Consider the following 18,057-nt stretch of genomic DNA (forward strand, 5'->3'; position numbering starts at 1 on the left):
TAGAAAAGCGGTGGTAGAACAGGTTAAAGGTAACAGATGTTTTGAGCCCTACATCAATCAGGATATAGCTGTTTAACAACCTGTAATAAGGCTAGAGGTTCACAGGCTACTCAGAAATATTCTTACATCAGACACTGGTATATGACTTTTTTTTTTCTACTTTAATGTCACTTCAGGATATCCAATGCAGCAAGCAGTTACTAAAATAATGCCCCAGGTCACTCATAATCGTTAGGAACCTAGGAAATTATGATACTAGAAGAACACAAGGTCACAAGGTGTTGACTTAAACCCTGATCTGTACAGATGATCTTCCTCATCCTTTTTTATTGTCATTCATGCAAGTTTTCAGGCATCACCTCCTGAAGAGTTTCTTGATCTCCTCACACAAAGAGGGATTGGCCTAAATATAAAACAGTATCACTCGTACTACTCTTATTTCCTAGTTTTCATTTCTTGCCTTATCTTCTGATCAGCTATAACCAAAAAAGAACCATAATCACTTGTTTTTCCTTTCCTACTTCTCTTCTTGCCAGATGTTTACTGCCTATTAATTCACTGTGATATATTAAAATAAAACAATGAGGGCTATATGTTATGTTCCACTAGAGCATGGTAGCAAACCTAAATGGTCAAATTAAAAAACAAACAAACAAGCAAACAAACAAACAAACAAAAAAACAGAAATAATAACTAAACTACATCACTGTTTAAATTCTATCATTGCTATAGAGCTTCTTCCACTGGAGAAGTCACTCTAGATGACGCACCAACAAAGTCAAAATTAGTCTAAAAATGATCAGATGGAGTCAACAATAAAGACCTTTAATGACTGTTATAGATGCACAAGCCTTAATCCAATCTCCATGACAAAATTTAGCATGAATTACTTGAAGCTCTGGAATGGGTCACATAGTAGTGCCTGGACCAGAACCCTATTGATCTGTGTATGTCTCATAAACCAGATTATTTTAATGTTATCAGGGGAATACAGATATTGACCCTTTCTTCACTCCCAGAATATGTAGTAAGCATAAGATTATGGATGTGCAACCTGTTTTCTTCATGTGGTCCCTTTTTTTGTTACACTTGGAAATTTTGTCTGATAAGAAAAGAAGGGGATTGATTTATTGGGGATATCAAGATGCTTCAGAATAGAGAAGTTTTCTCTGATGTTGCTGCAAAATTGCCAGAAAGCCTATGAGAACAGCCATTCACAGACCTGTGTTGGACTCCCCATCCCATGCTCAGATTTCTCTGGACTCTCTGAACATGTGTCTACTGTGTATAAACACTAAGTCTGACACATGTAGAAAGTATCAGGTTCTGCTAGAAGTTTATTTGCAGTTTGTCTGACATACACTAGATGTGTTGGATCCACTCTCCATGCAGTGCATGATACATATACTTACATTTCCATCCAATGTTTTGTGAAATAGTCCCGAGTGGATGACCAGAGACATATTAAAGAAAAAGAAACTTGGAGAGGTTGTTGCGTAGGAAAACACATGCAATGCAACATCTACTAGCTTGGGATCCAAAGGAATGTAAAAAAAATATTTTTGGGGGGTTAAGCTCATTTCATATAAACTATATGCATTTTAGTATTTCATTATCTTCCTGAATGATTAATATTTCATCACACAGAGAAACTACTAATCCATTTTTATTTTTAACCATGTAAATTATAGGATGTGATGGATATAGGATATGACAGTACATGGTCATCATACACCCATAAATCATAGGATATTGACTATTGTAAATTTTAGTTTCTGTGGCTGCACTAACAAATAAAGCCATGTATTTTAAAAAATGATTCATCTTTCAGGGAAAAAAAAAAAAACTACTCAAAATTTTAACTATAAATTGTAGTCATGACATCATGGACTACTTTAGGTTGGAATAGACATCTGGATGTCTATTCTGAAACCTTGCTTTAAGCAGAGCCAACCCTGAAATTAGATCAAGTTGCTCTAGCTGAGTTTTGAAAAATTTCCAAGAATGGTGTCACAGGTCACAGGCTAATTGGTTGAGGTAGCCACAAAAACAGAGCCATGCCACTCATATAATCAAAAAGTATTAACATTGCAGGGCAGATATAGCAGGCAAGCAATATTTCTGTTCCAAGATTTCTATTCTACTACATGCACTCACACACTTGCAAATCAGATCCCAGCTCCTCTTGGCCAGTTAATACAAACTTGCACCATGGACCTGAGGGAATGGGGCACTCACTGTGACTGCTCGACACGTGGGGTTCTGCTGGCAGCTTGGCCCTTGCACATAACTGTTCCACCTCAGGCTCTGCCTTTTACATGTCCAAACGTAAACTCCTGGTGTTTCCCTCCTTTCCAATGATGCTAGGGGCTAGTCTTGACTATTTATTGCTTTCTAAATTAGATTGTCAACATAAACTGTTAATGACCTTGCTAATCACACAGCCCCAGGCCAATTTTTTTGACTTTCTCCATATCTAAGGCAATTACTGATTGTCCCTAGTGTTTCTATCACCCTCCTTCATCAAATATACTATAAAAAGTATAAAGACTACTACATATGGGCTTCTTTTTTTTCCAGCTTGTGCCAGGTTAATCTAGTCAGTTCTTTGAATGGGTGGATGCAGTCAAGGTCTCATTTGCTTTTGCAGTACTTTTGGCTGTGCTTGTAAATTTTTTTTCCTACACCTAGTCAGAATTTCTCTTGTAATTTGTAGGGAAGTCTCTCGTCTTTTATTGTGCACCTCCAAGAAGAGTCTGTTTTTTTTTTTTTTTTCTCTATAAATTTCTATTGGACCTGTGAGGACAGCAAATAGTTACCTCTTACCACATTGGACTTCTCTGTTGACTCAAGTTCAGTTTGCTTGCTCATCTCCACACCTCCTTTTTTTTTTTTTTTTTTTTTCCTGTAAAGTAGCTCCTTGTCAATTGGCCTCCTCTTGCTCTGCTGAGTGGAGTAACTCCGTCCCTAGGGGACAAAAGGCACTTCATTTTCCTTTGTTGAACTTCATGAAGTTCCTCCCAGGCTAGTCGCCCAATATGTTGAGATCTCTCTTACTGTAAGCCTGCCCTCCTATGTGTTCTCAGTTCACCTCCTTTTGATATAATCTACCCATCAAGGTGGTTAAAGTCACCCAAGTGTGGGATTGGGAGACTTATTTCAGTAGTGTGAAAGTGGCTTTAGCTACTTATGCTTTTTGATGGAATGGTCTCTAGCAAATGGTAAATGTGACATTTTCCTTGTCCGCCCACAATACTCTCAACTTCTTGAAAGGCCTCCGATAGAGCAGACCTCTATGTGTTTAAGTCACTTTAGGTAGAACACAACCTCCCTTCCTTGTGTTTCTTCTCTCTCCCAGAGAACCTATTTCTACCTCCTGCAGTAGACTTTTCCCACCACCTTTCTTTAACACCAATGATTCCATAGCTGTGACTGTGCATGGATCTCTTTGTCCTTTTTGTTTCCCATGCTGGGTGTATTGATGTACAGACACTTCAGATGGGCCCATGGTAGCTTTGTTTCTCAGAGGACTGTAAGAGCCTTATCTGTTATGCTGCCCTGGCTGCTGTTTCCGCTTTATTTCCTTGGGCTCTGGACTTCATCCCTGGTGAAGCTGGTATGACATCTCCCTCACGTAGTTGGAAAGTTTTTCTTAATCACTTCATCAGTCAATTCTGTCTCTTCTCAGCAGTCCTCATTGCTCAAGGAAGTCCCATGGCCATATCAGACAAGAGAATTCTAAAAAGTCCGTGGGAGGTCTTTCAGAAAGCTTTCAATAATGAGAAAGAGTATAGATATTCTCACACAAATGAATTTTTCTGCTAAACCCATCTACAATTATATAATACATGAAAACTAAGGGATGATTTCATGTTAGCACAAAGAACTGAAATTTCAATGAAAAAATGTTACTAACCCATAGACATCTGCCTTAAACAGTCAGTTAGAGACAGAAAAAAATAAAAATAAAAAAATGCAATCCTCACATTTTTCAGATGTTTTCCAAATTTTCTGTTTAATTGAACTTAGGTTGTTAATGCTTATCTTCAGTGATGGAATAAAATAAGCATTGGTTACAGCTTAATATATGCATAATATGCTAATTGTTCCCATGTGACCTTGTCAAAATCTTTAGCTCTCTAGAAAGCATTTTTTCTCATTGTAAAAGAGGATTGCTAACAGCTACTTATTTTACTGTCACACTGTGAGAAATAAATATTTAAAGTTCCTTTACTAATTTTGAAAACACAAGTTCCCATATATGAGTGTTATCACCAGCTTCAACTCCTTAGCACTGAAATAAATTCTGTGTTTTTATACATGTATATGCCAGCATTTCTGTCATTACGCCATAAGGTTCACAGCAAGAAGTAATGTATTTTTTTTTTTCTTGAGTTAACAAAGCCAAACTTATTTGTCAAGTTAACCTATAAAGACTGAAGGAAAGTCACAACAAGCTACAAGATTTACATAACAAGTTTATAGAAAAAGATGCTATACTACAGAAGTTTTACATAGGACCAAAAGTGTTATAGCAGTTTTGATAACGAAAACCAATTAAATCTGAAATAAGATGTGTTCAATTTTTAGAAATAGAAAGATGACCTTTCAGAGTATTATGATTATCTCTTAAGGACCATGGCATCTGAATTGCATCTCTGCTCTGTCTAAACTTCCAGCAGTGCCAGAATCTGACTACGTGAACCATTCATAACGGCCCATGGGGAAAAAAATCAGACAGTTTGTATGTAATTTGTAATCTGAAGCAAGGCATAGGGATTTAGACTGAATTTAGATTTTGTAGATGAAATCATTATCAATTCTAATACCAGTTATTTCCGTCTTTTGATTCAGGATGCAAGTAGCCTAATAATGGGACTTATTTCACTCACTGAAACTTCTGAAAGCACACTGAAGCTTCAGCTTGTCTGTGGCTTGTCTAAACAACAAGGAATAGATACCCCAAAGGAACAATCCACTTTTAGGAGACAGAAGATTTGAGGTTCTCGTTGAAATCACTTCAAATGGACATAATTTTGTGTAAACCGTAAAGTAATCGTTGTTTGCTGAAAAAAAAAAAAAAAAAAAAAAAACCACACATGCAGAATTACAAAAATGCTTGTATAGTTTTCCACATGATTCTTGCCTCTGATTACAACTGAATATATTATTGAAATCTCTGATCTCCAATGTATGCAAAAATTTTGCAGTCAGTTGTGGAATCCTGTCCTGCTGAGTCTGAGTCTGATATATGCTTATCTTCCTGTTCTTTGGATCTTGATATTAGAGCATGTCTACAGCACAATACAAGGAGGATGAACAACTGTTTAGTTCAAGTACTAAAAACTAAGTAGCTTTGATGACACGGAATTTTGTTGTAGCTAAAGCTCATGCTGCTTGTACTTTACGAAGGTATTTGGTAGCTAAACTAGCTCATTTATGTCAACATGAGCAATATTTCATCTTTGGAATGGAGAAGCAGAGATAACAGTAACTTACCTTGTGAATGTTGTAACTGGCCAAAGGTTAGATATTTTTCGGTGCCTGAATATTCTTCAAAGACTTGAAACAATGAAGAACGTGTAGTAGGCATCATTAAAACAGTCTTATTAGAAGGTTACCATTTATAAAATCCAGAAATTCCCTTTGGAGTACACTTAATCCTATCTTAAATCCATTCTGGTTCTGATATGGGGAAAAAATTTATTTAAGCTCTTCTGTACCTCGAGAGAAATGTGAAGCGCCTGGAGAGAATCAAAAGGAGAGCAAAAAGAAAGATCAGAGGTCTAAAAACATCTGTTATAATAATACATAAATATGAATAAAGAATATGTACGAATAATATTAACTTTTGTTCTACATGTGCACAGTGAGTAAGACAAGCAAGTAATAAATTCAAATTGCAGTAAGGAAAATTCATATTGGACATTAAGACAAACCTTCTAATGCTGTGGCCAGCATAACACTGCAGTAAACTGCTCATGAAGTTTTCAAGAACAAGACGGACAGATATCTGTCAGAAATCAGAAGCAGTTTTTCCTACCTGATGATCTCTTCAGGTTCCTTCCAGCTCCCCTGTGCTATTACAGAAGGGGATATTGTGAAGGTGTAGTAATGCAATCTTGTATTTTCTGGAGCAAAGAGAAAGTACTTCACCAAATAAGCCAAAAAGGGACATTCAATTTCAATATATATATATTTTTATCTTTTATCTTTTAATCCAAGACATATATATATTCATTTTCAGAGGAAGAAATGGGATGTGCAAGGAACATTATGACGGCAGATTTATTTGAAATTCTGTCTCACAGTTTTTGAGTACCTCATGAACATTCTACAGATTTGATGAAATAGTGAAATATTATAAATTAGCACATTTGATGCCATTAATTTATTTCAGATATTTTTCTGACACTACTGCAGCTAGAGTGTTTTGGAAGGTTTTCTGTTAGTTCAGCATGTTTTACAGGTAGTGCAAATGGATGAAGTGTTCACAGCGGAATTAAAGCCTCAGGGCTCTTCCCTACTAACTAAACATAATTTTGGCTTAAGAGAATGATCAACACAAAAGTATAGGATACAGCAAGACAGGCAAGGAAAGGAACTGCAGGGCCAGCGTTTCAATTGCATTCACTAAAGCCACTAAGTCTTAGAGATCTGATAACAACTAAACTTGCACTGTTTCCCTGTCTAGATACTTAAATACTTAGATAATTCATTAAAAGATACAATTTTAAAAGATATTCATGCTTTATTTTTTATTACTTTACCAAAAATAACCAAAAAAGAACCCATCAAAAACAAACAAACAAAACAAAACAAACAACAATAAACTGTGGAAAACCAGTACTAGTTGGCAAAGGGGATAATATGACATCATCTACAGAGCTCAAGGAATAACAAAACAAGAACTCTAGAAATGAACCATTCTTTCCTCTGAGTTAGTCTTTGTATAAATTCCCTCTACCAAAATACTTTATATATGTATGTGTATGCCTGTATTTTTATATGGATGTTTAGTTCATAGGTTCTCAGACAAATGCTTGACCTTTGTACAATAACTATAGCTACTATAAGAAGAATTCTAGTTTCAAGAGCTTACTCTCAAACATAGAGCATTCATATGGCAGCATTTCTTCTCATCTCATTTTTTGATTTTTACCCTTTTTTTTCATCTTTAGTGAAATAATACTGGCAATACTACTAGCAGTAGCCTAAGTAATATGCAGTGCTTTCAAATAAATTTAGTCTTTCAACATTTTTCTCAGTATTTTGTATTTTGATTTGATTGGTGAGGCAGATATAGGCATAAAATCATAAAAAATAAAAAAAAAATCAGAAAAGGCCACTATTTGAGGTCACTGCATGCCAGACACCCTGAGGCACACTTTCCAGAGACAAGTGAAAATTGGGACACCAGTCTCAGCAATGTCATTTGGGAATTGGTTGCATTACAGCCTCCTTTAGCCTAGGAACTGTCCTCTATGGATCTGATTTTCAGAGACACAGCATTTATAGCTCATTACCTACAGATAAAGAAGATTTGGAAGATGGAATAATGAGCAATCATTTTGGAAAATTTGGGTCATATATTTTCGTAAAGTACTTACTGGACTACCCAGTTATCTTCCCCAAAGTTTTGATTCTCTGCCATTCATTACAGTCTTCTTCCATTCTGAAATAGCTATATGCTTCACTGAATTACAAAACAATCATGGATTAATCATGGAAAAAATATCAGAGAACAGAAGCCTCTCAAAGAATATGAACTTAACAGATAAGTACTCGAGCGATACATATTTAAGATTTACTTTGCAGAACAAGAGAAGAAAGAGGAGGGAAAGCATTAAAATTAACAGTGGAAAAAAAAATCACAATCATTTGAAAAGAAATCTTAGTGATTTCTGTTATGGTGTCTTGTTTTATAGTTATGAATATTTCAAAGTCATTGAGAAGCATCATCCTGTGAATACCACTTGGAAGTTCTCTGGGTTATAGTCCAACTAAATTCCTTGGGTCAAAAAACTGGTAGATAAATGAATGTATCTAACTAATATATTATTTCACAAACTATGTTGAAAAATCCCATATTTTCTATGAATAAAACTGAAGACAATAACCAGCTGCTGTTCAGCAGTACCTTTTTCTTGCACTTGTTCCTTATTTCTGTATTTATGTACTCTATGTAACTCAGTGGAATCCATAGATTTACCTGGAATGGCAGTAGTAGATGTAGAGAAGTATGAATAAAAGCAATTTTTACTGTGAGAAGCCCAACCTAACTATTTTTTTTTTCCTGGTAAATGATCTTTTGTGTAACTGGAGTTCTTTCCATTTCTAACCATTTGTGCACACAGGTAGCAATAGGAGTGAAAAGACTGTATGTATAGTACCAACTTAAACCTTCACCATATTTGACTTCTGTTCATAATACCAAAGGCAAGGAACTATAAATATAATTTGCTCAAGATAATACATAGGACACGGTAATTAAAAAGATATTTCATGGTATTATTTTTAAGCAAGTTACTTACCTGTTTTCTATAACTGTTTGCATCAAGAGCTCCCATTTTATTATAAAGCTTAAAGTTTGTGTTTGGTGAATCTGCTTCTATTTATGAAGACATGAACGTGCTGTTTATGGGCTCTGTGGACCAGATCCTTTCCTCTCAAGGTATTTTAAGATTTTCATATATATTTCTTTTATTACAATTACTGTTGTGACAACATCAACTTCTACTTGAAGTCAGACAAAGTTCTGATCTGTTTCCTGGCACTCATCCTGTCCGTAAGAGTGGGAAAAGTTTGGCAACTCATTATACCTTTATTTTTTGACAGATTGGGTCTGGGATCAAGAGGGCCTGAGATGCAAAACTCCAAGGGGTTTAATTCAATACTCCTGGCAGTGTGCATGATGTTTGCAGCCACAGAAATCCATGTTTTAACTTTTTAATGCTAAATCAGATCCCAACTACGCAAATAATGGGGAATAATTTTTTTTTATCATCTTTCCCGCCTGTCCTTGGTAAATATGAATATGGACAAGCAGGCCCTGGCACTAAAGAAAGTTTAGCATATTTATTTTAATAAAGGAAGCACATGCATTACATTATATTTTATCACTGTTAAATATTTTTACATTTTTTGAACAAAGTATATGACTCTTTGCTGGAAAAGGTAAAAAAAGAAGGCACTGTCCTAAGGTAACCTTTCCCATGATTTGTACTTACTTGGGTTTGTAGGAAAATGTGATATTCAGAACTTTTACCCTGAATAGTACTTTCATAGTTCTAGTGTTGAAGTCCTTCTGACTATGTGCTCTGGCCATTCAGCCACTCAATGTGCAGTAACGTTGAAGTACAGTTCTGTTCAGCCAGGAATGAATAAAGAGGGACAAAGATCTCTGCAACCAAATATCAAAAAATAGCAATAATTGCTTAAAACCAAATTTGACATTTTACTGAAGACTGAGATTAATTAAATAATGACATTCCCATCTATCAGAGCTCAAACAATCTATATATAAAAAAAACCCTTACAGTTAGGTGATTACTAAAATGTAACAGAATATAATTTCTGTTTTCTTTCTAATTTAAGATTTATTGTATTCATCCTTTCCAGCAGCAGCTCTAAGCTGTCTTTACTGTGTCTGATGGTTATTCCTTTTCTAGTCCTTTTATATAATTAAACAAACACAACTTTTATTCTGCTACATGTGTAGGAAATGAAGTGAACAAATGCATTATCAAACTCACAATATTTGATACATTGATTTCACTTTATATGATGTAGCTATGACCATCTGCTCCTTAAAAAACATCAGACACCACACAAATGCAAAACTGAAAAAAACCTCAGTCATTTCATAAATCGTCAGAATTACACATTCAGGTATTATTTTCTAAGCCTGAAGCCACAGAACTGGGAAAACATAATAGGAGCAAATCAAGCTGTGAACTGAAATTTAAGTATTAAAATGTAAAACAAAAAGATATCACTGAGTACTCTATAAAAAGTACAAAACTATCACCCTGAAATGTTATTGTAAAATTATATGGCCATCTTTCTTTGGAAAATATAGTCCTGTAGAAAACAGATTCATTAAATTTTGATAAAGAATCATTATCAATCCAGGAATCAAGAGGATTTCTTTATTGTAAATTCTATATTCTGAAAATTTCTAAACCTTACCATCAGCATTTCTTGAATTAAAAATCTTGAGATGTGATTGAAAGGGCTTTGATTTTTTTTTTTTTTAAACATCACTATGTTTGAAAGTAATCAACCTTGAAAAGAGATTTTCACACAAAATATAAAGAAATGATTGCCTACATTTACATGTATGTGAAATGACATTTACAGAATTGTAACTAGACATGTAGCTACAAAACATACAAACCAGATTTTTTTTTTTTTATTTCTTGTTACATACATTAAAAAAATGTTATATGGACTGTTTTCTGAGTTACTTTTTGTATCAGTTAAGAACCACTCACGAAGATGAGGTTAAAAAAAGAACTAAAAATAATAATTCTACGTTTGAATAATTCTTAAGAGGTATCTGAGTTAGCAAAATGCTTATCTGAAATTGAAATCAAATATTCATATAGAATAATAATAATAAAAAAACACATTTCCAAGTTTAAATTCCCCATTTACAATATACAATGATTTACGTTAGAATGTCTTTGCGTATTTATCATTCCCGGCACAGCAGCTGTGAGCTGATGTCATTTTAGGAAGGGTGTCTGGCTCCATCTAGTGACAAATTTGTAACACAACACAACAGGCTTCAAGTCTGAAGCTGAACAACGTATGCATCAATCACATCTTCAATACTCATGCAACCAAAAAAAAAAAACCAAACACAAAAAACAAACTAATTCCCGAGTTATTCATTCCTGTGTTAAAACAGAATTGTGATTTTGCAGTTCATACAAAGGTATAAGACTTTATTCACAACCATTACACATAAAAATAATAAATAGAAAGCAGAACTGTAATAACGATGTGCATGAAACTGAATGTAGATGCTCTTCACCCCAAATGACTGAAGACATCTCAGTGTCCATCCCTTCCCCAGTTGCTCTCTCTTGCAATAAAATCTCTCTAATCTCGATTAATCTAGTTCTTCTATCTTATTTTCTCTCTAGTTTTTGACAATGTTTAATAACCTATCCATCTTATGGTATCCTCCTTTTTTGATCCTAATTCACGTTATTCTTACAATTTTCAATAAAAGCCATCCCTGTCAATGTCCACTTTCCCATATTCATTTTTCTTAAATTGTGCATTTGTCAGCAATACACATTAATATCATCTTCACTTATTAAGCACTGGGAAAGTCAACCAAGCTAAAAATATCAGAAAACCATGCCCTCAGAAAGGCGTTTTTTTCTTCCTGGCTGTTCCGTTTCCAGTCAGGTCAGGAAGTGGAAACAATAGCTCCAGGGCTATTTGATTTTCAAATTCATTGTGTTGTTTGTTTTACATTGAATAACATACTAAAAATAATTATATGTATTTTTTAAATGTTCATTTTAGACACCAATATCACCTATTTATGGTAGGGTTTGTTGTTTGTTTGTTTTATTTTATTTTATTTTATTTATTACACATGTTAAATCACAGCCCATGTTAGCTCTTGTGAAGAGGCTCATCTTGCATGTGTGTACATTATTATTTCTAAATGATGCATTGCACATTTGTGCAGAATATATGTAGAATATAAAATAACATAAGTTGTAAGAACCAGTGAAACAACCAAGATTACAGGGCTGAAGAAATAATAAGGGATCTCTTTTCAATGTGTGGAAGGTATAGCTGCTCTTTCCCATTTAATAATTAATTAACAAGAACTCATTGTGGTTAGAAACATGTTACTATCCGTTAGATTGGAAACCAATGCTAAAAGTTGAATTTTGACAATACCTGCTACGACTTTATCTGAAACATTTTTTTTTTTTTGAGATAATGTATAAATGCATTTAAATTATATCCAAAAGTTAATACTTTCTAACTCTACCCTTCATGGAACTACCCTTTCAAAGTACAGTAAAAACTGTTTTTCCAATTCTACAATTGTCTGTTTATTATGATACGCAATTTTCTGCCATAAAAAGACAGCTAGCAGACTTCTGGTATGACCCACGTTGTAAAACAAACACATTCACAGTTGCCTTCATGTGCTTAGCTGTTATGCTTAAAGAGCAAGAAATGAAGTATCCTTCTGTTATCTATCATCAGCTTCGTGATATGTTAACAGAAGGCTGCATTTTGCATTCATGTACATCTTCTGACCAGTTTCTGAAGTGGATAAAGCTGACAATGAAAAAGAGATTTTAATGTCCAATTACTTTATCAGCAAAATTAACTTTAAGAATTTGAGTCTGTGTCATAAACTGTTATGGAGCTGAGGAAACCACTCAAGTTGCAGTCCTCAGGGTGGGGGAACTGAGACAGCAGAGAACTGTGACTGTGGGGAAGCAATGAACCATTTGCACTTCATACTGAGTTGTGTGTACTTTTTATTTTAAAGTTTTGTCAATCTTATTTTGCTTTCAGGATGTATCAAGGATAAAACCTTTATGACACCTGAATCTGAAGATACTATCAGTTGATTGTGGCAGTTAAGGAATAATTGGCTCATGAAGAAGAGAAAAGGGTATTCATCTGCATTAAAAACTTGTCAGTAAGAGGACTAAAAATTAATATAGCAAAAAAAAAAAAAAGGTCCTGACACTGTGTAGATAACGGCTTAAAGGCCTTAAAGCCAGGATGTGAATTCTTGCAGTCCTCAGTAGAAGTAGCCAGAACTTGAGTCCTGAGCAGAAGGCTGCTGAGTTCATGTGAATGCCAGCCCCACCCCTAAAGTACAAATTATTCACACTAAAGTAGCCCAAATTTGTAACTGAGTGCATAAGTTTTGTAAAATTCCAGCTTCACTTCTGAAAGCATTCCAGAGCTTTGTTAATTCTCTTAAATCTGCTTTTCTCTAGGTTTACATCTATCAATAATGATTTTCTTCTGGCTTCTCTCCACAGACTTACCACTTTAAGTCTCTGATAAAATCCATCTTATTACACTATTACACTGGCATGTAATTCCTTGAACAAAGACCAAAAAGAAAAAAAAAAAAAAAAAAAAAGGCTTGCTGACCTACAAAGATGCTAGATTAGCTTTGATTAGCTTTAGAAGGTGTAGGAGGGGAAAAAGGAAGATCTTTGATATTTTATAACATCAGTGAGAGATGTTTGTGAACCCAATATGAAAATAACACTTCTAACAAGGAATAGGAATAAAAGATGCATTTTATGTATATTGTATGAAAAGCTAGTTGAGATAGGAAAGTTGGGGGTGCATTACTGCTGTGAAGGCTCTCAGCAAAGGCCGTGTAAGTTGACTGGGTGGGTTAGCACTGGGTGTGCCTGCTAGGTACAGAACTGTTGTTGGTACACAAATACTGCCTCCTGTGCATAAAGGCTTAGCTATCAACAAGATCTGCATGAGCATGCCCCTTTATCTTGCTTTAGAAGTAGCTACAAAGCATGGAAGCTGGGTTGTGTCTATTCAGGTATAGTCTATCATCATTCTCAATTTTAATAAATTTTTGAGTACTCAGTGTGTATTGGGTTAAATGACAAGGTTTTGGTAGCAGGAGGGCTGCAGGGGTGGCTTCTGTAGAGCCCAGCAGCTGCCCCACGTCACATCAGAGCCAGCTCCAGTCAGCTCCAAAAGGGACCTGCTGCTGGCCAGAGCCGAGCCAGTGAGCGACACTGGGTGGGCCTCTGGGAGAGCAGATTCAAGAAGGGGAAAATAAAACAACAACAACAACTGCTTTACAACAGCAGCAGGGAGAATGAGGAGTGAGAAGCAGCCCTGCAGACCCCCAGGTCAGTGCAGAAGGAGGGCAGGAGGTGCTCCAGGCACACAGCAGCAGTTCCCCTGTGCCCTGTGGAGAGGCCCCTGGGCAGCCCACGGGTCCCACACGGAGCAGATCTCCACGCTGCAGCCCGTGGAGGAGCCCCCGGTGGAGCAGGTGGATGTGGCCTGGAGGAGGCTGCGGCCCATGGAGAGCCCCCGCAGCAGCAGGCCCCGGGCCGGAGCTGCAGCCCGTGGAGAGGAGCCCACGCAGGAGCAGGGGTCTGGGGGGAGCTGCCGCCCGTGGGGGACCCGTGCTGGAGCAGGGGCAGAGACTGACCATGAAGGTGCAGCAATAAAAGCATTGACAATGACAAAGCAATGTGGACTGACCACGGCCCCGTTCCCCTGTGCTGCTCGAGGGAGGAGTTAGAAGAGGGTGGGTGGGGAGAGAAGGTGTTTTAGTTCTCACCGCCACTCTAATCTGTTATCAAGAGGTAGTAAATAACATTAATCTCCCTACACTGAGTCTCTTTTGTCTGTGACAGTAATTGGCAAGTGATCTCCCTGTTGTCATCTCAACCCCTGAAATACTTCATCATGTTTTCTACCCCTTCTTTTGAAGGGTGGGGAGTGAGAGAGCAGTGTGGTGGACCTGGGCTGCCCATCAGGGAGAAACCGCCACACAAGACGCAGCTGTATTATGGGCTATTTCTTTGTGTATGAGTGCAGCTCAGCAAAGCACAGAAATGGGGACCAGCATAATTGTCGTACTTGTAGCTGAGCTACGCTTCTGCTACCCATGGTAGCACGTTTCTAGCTACTTAGAGTGCTAAGGTGCACAGGGTACCTAAATGTATTTGCTATCCATCTTACAAGAGCTGCAGGTATTCAACACCTCAGAAAGGCAGAATCTCAGTCCACACCCTGCAATCAAAATTGTTCCACTATTATTTTGGAAAATAAGGGATTTCAATAGATCATATTCTGGAAGAAGTTTTTGGAAAGGGTCACATCCTTCCATTGGAAAATGACCACAAACTTTCCAACATTTACGAAGTTTAGGGAGTTCTGATGTGCTTGGCTTTCAATCCCAGTACAAATGTATGTAAAAAAATCCACAACACTGGACACACTGCATTCTGAAAGTCTCTAAATCAGTTTGTATACTGTTAAGTTGCATTAGAAAATTAAAACAGTTTTAATGTCTAACGCACAGCTCCTAATAATTCTTAGCTGATCTAACTATATGTATGTATTTTATCCAATTTACTTTTGGGGGGAGAATAGCTGAAAGAAAGAAAGTAGACAACAGGTTATGTTTTTAAAAACACTTCTGATTTCCATATAAGGGAGGTGCATTTTCTACAGATTGTGTAGGAATTATAGAGTGTTATGTCAAAAATCTCCCACATATAAACAAAGAGTCACACTATACACAGAGATAAAGAAATCTGTTTAACCCACACGTTGAATCAGCACTTTATACTGATAACAATGAAACTGGCACATATAATGCTGATTATATATGTAAGCAATTGTGCAATCACGACTTCAATGACTTTTGTTTTATTATCTTTGAGTACTTGTGAAAAAAGGAGTAAGTTTAATTCATGTGATTTAGGTTCAACATTCCACTGGTATAACACATAACACGCCTTACTCACTCCTCTGCTGATTCTTTATCATTTGATCATCAGCATTAACCTCGTGGCTGTCAACACTGCTAAAAAAAGAAAAAAAAAAAAGAGAGAGAGAGAAAAGAGGAAGCTCAGAGAAAATCTGTAGATGTAGCAAAAATATATGTAAAACGGAAATACTTTGTTTGCCACTTTTGAGTATATGTGGTTTTTATTGTTAACATTAGATTAGTTGAAAACAAATTAAAAACACCAGAACTTTTTGTGTATTTCTTTCCAAGTCAATTTCTTCTAGTGAAGGTGAAAAAACTGGCGGTGGTTTACAGCAGTCTTAGGATGACCTCTTGTGGTTAAATAATATGCACATTTTGTTTCACAGTTTCTCAGAAACCTTGATATCAAAGGTTAAATTCTGCTCGTAGATTTGAACAGTTTTGTATTGCTAATTCTGCTTAACCTCAGTTAACATCTGCTTACAAACAAGCTATCAGTATTTGCTTAGCTCACTGATAGAAAATTCTTTTAAATATATCTCAACCTTTGCACTCCATAAAGTTAACAGGTGAGAGTATTGTATTTTCTCACATGGTCATTTTTTAAAGTCAATTCATAGCTCTATCTAAATAAGTTCATAAATATAAAAAAATATATTTTTTGAATAAAAACATACCCACCCCAAAACACTGAAGAATCCATATGGTACCAGCCATTCATTATAAGAAATTACAACAGATAATGAAGATACTCTTTCATATATTTTGATATAAAAATTTACTCAGGTCTCTAATTATGTGCATTGTTTCTAAGTGTCACTGGTAAAACTGTCTCCTTTCAACCACAACTTCTCTTGTAACAAAAAAACAAACCAAACCAAAACAACAACAACAAAAAAACAACCATTTCCTGATGATGCTGAATGCAGCCTACTAACCCAGATTATAGCATTGGACTCTTTATCCCCTAATAGATAGAATCACCCAAGAGTTTAGCCTGCTTTCATGATGACGTGAAATCTTTCAAAAATACAGAGATTTCATGAAACAAGTTTGTTGAGAGATAACACTTCACATGATGGGCCCGAAAGCAGTATTTTTGGATCTTGTAGTAGCAGTTTCTCACTGGAGGATCACCCGTGGTGGTATTTGCACCTGCCAGTCAGTATTTACATGACCCCAAACCTTACTAAATTTAGGCTCTAGTGCAAAGCCATTTCTGCACTGGCTCTGCTGTTTGGAGTTCTGGAAGCTCTTCAGCAGGACAGGCTTGGACTGCCACCAGCTGGACGTGTTCCATCTTCTGATACTCTGATTGCAGCTGGGGGAGGCCTGAATTCAGCTGCTGCAAGACATTACTTGTTTATGTAATGCACACTTTTAGAGATGTGTAGGGTAAAAACAAACACTGCTTACAGTGTACACAATAATGAGTCCCCCGTGTTTTCATTTTTCGTTTATGTTCCTTGAAAAAATTAATAACAGACAGTTGAGTGGAACAAGCTAGAACAACGATGATGACAACATCAAAAAAGCAGTTTTAAATTAAAATTCAGATATCTTCACATGTCAATAGGAAGCACTGACTGTGGTAACATACCTTGAAAGTTTTCCCTGGATTTTGAAACACCAACAAACTTCTGTCAGTTTCTTGCATTCTATGCAACAGGAGAATCTGGACACTGTGGGCATGGAGACTTGGGAGACAAAAGCAAATAGCTTGTTTGGGGAAGGGGGAGTCATCTGTTTTGTTTTTTTGCCGGGTTAAGTCTGCAATGCTAAAACCGGACTTCCTGAAAATTGCTAGGCCAATTTTCAAGAAGGAAACTTCTATACCCCGGGCACCATTTGAATTTTCACATACTTACACTTTGCATATCGGTGCACGTGATTTTTTAAATGTCCAAAATGCTGTCATTATTTCCCCTGCAGTTGCTTACAGGCGTGGAATTAACCGTGTCAGCCTGAGTCAATTTTAATTCAACCTTCAAGCTGCTAGTACTAACTGTACTAGTATTGGCCTGGCCTGCCATGTGGGCCATAGCTCCTGCTAGCCCACTGAGGACTCCTGGCCAGGAAGCCAGGTAGCTAGTGACCTTCTTCCTAGGGTGGCTGCTTGGGCAGCAAACACCCAGGCACCTCATGCCTCCTTGTGTGGCATGCAGAGCTGTGCTGTGGCCAGGAGTGAGGCAGTATAGACAGGAATGACCTGGTGAGTACCAAGTTGTCATCACTCAGCTCTCAGGTTAGGGACAAAAGTCCCATAGTTTTGCCTGTGTGGCTGCCAGCTCACAGCTCTCACTGCAGCCACGTTTCAATGCAAGAGATCAATAGAAAACCCAAGCTGCACGTCTTCAGCCAACACAACGCACCAAACTTGTTAAAAGCACTGAAAACCGAGCCTAAGTGTTGAGATGCAGACGGCAGACAGCTGCTGTAGTTCCTGTTGCTGGTGCTAACCCTCCAACCACACAGCAGTCTTCAACACCTCACTGAAATGTTCCTGAGCTCCAGTTAACTACATAGCTAAGTATCACCTACTGCACTATGAGTCTTCCCCTTCC

General features: G+C 36.8%; 1 long non-coding RNA gene across 1 annotated transcript in view; it reads right to left on the reverse strand.

The window, feature by feature from the left end:
* Positions 1 to 8,065: 8,065 nt before the first annotated feature.
* LOC136789771 (uncharacterized) overlaps positions 8,066 to 18,057 on the reverse strand; it is a 29,837-nt gene continuing 19,845 nt past the window's right edge. The window contains exon 3 of the long non-coding RNA XR_010828692.1: positions 8,066 to 9,403. This is a non-coding gene — a long non-coding RNA (uncharacterized lncRNA). The remainder of the gene's footprint in view (positions 9,404 to 18,057) is intronic.

This window comes from Anser cygnoides, chromosome 2 (assembly GCF_040182565.1).
Source record: "Anser cygnoides isolate HZ-2024a breed goose chromosome 2, Taihu_goose_T2T_genome, whole genome shotgun sequence".
NCBI classification, from domain to species: domain Eukaryota; kingdom Metazoa; phylum Chordata; class Aves; order Anseriformes; family Anatidae; genus Anser; species Anser cygnoides.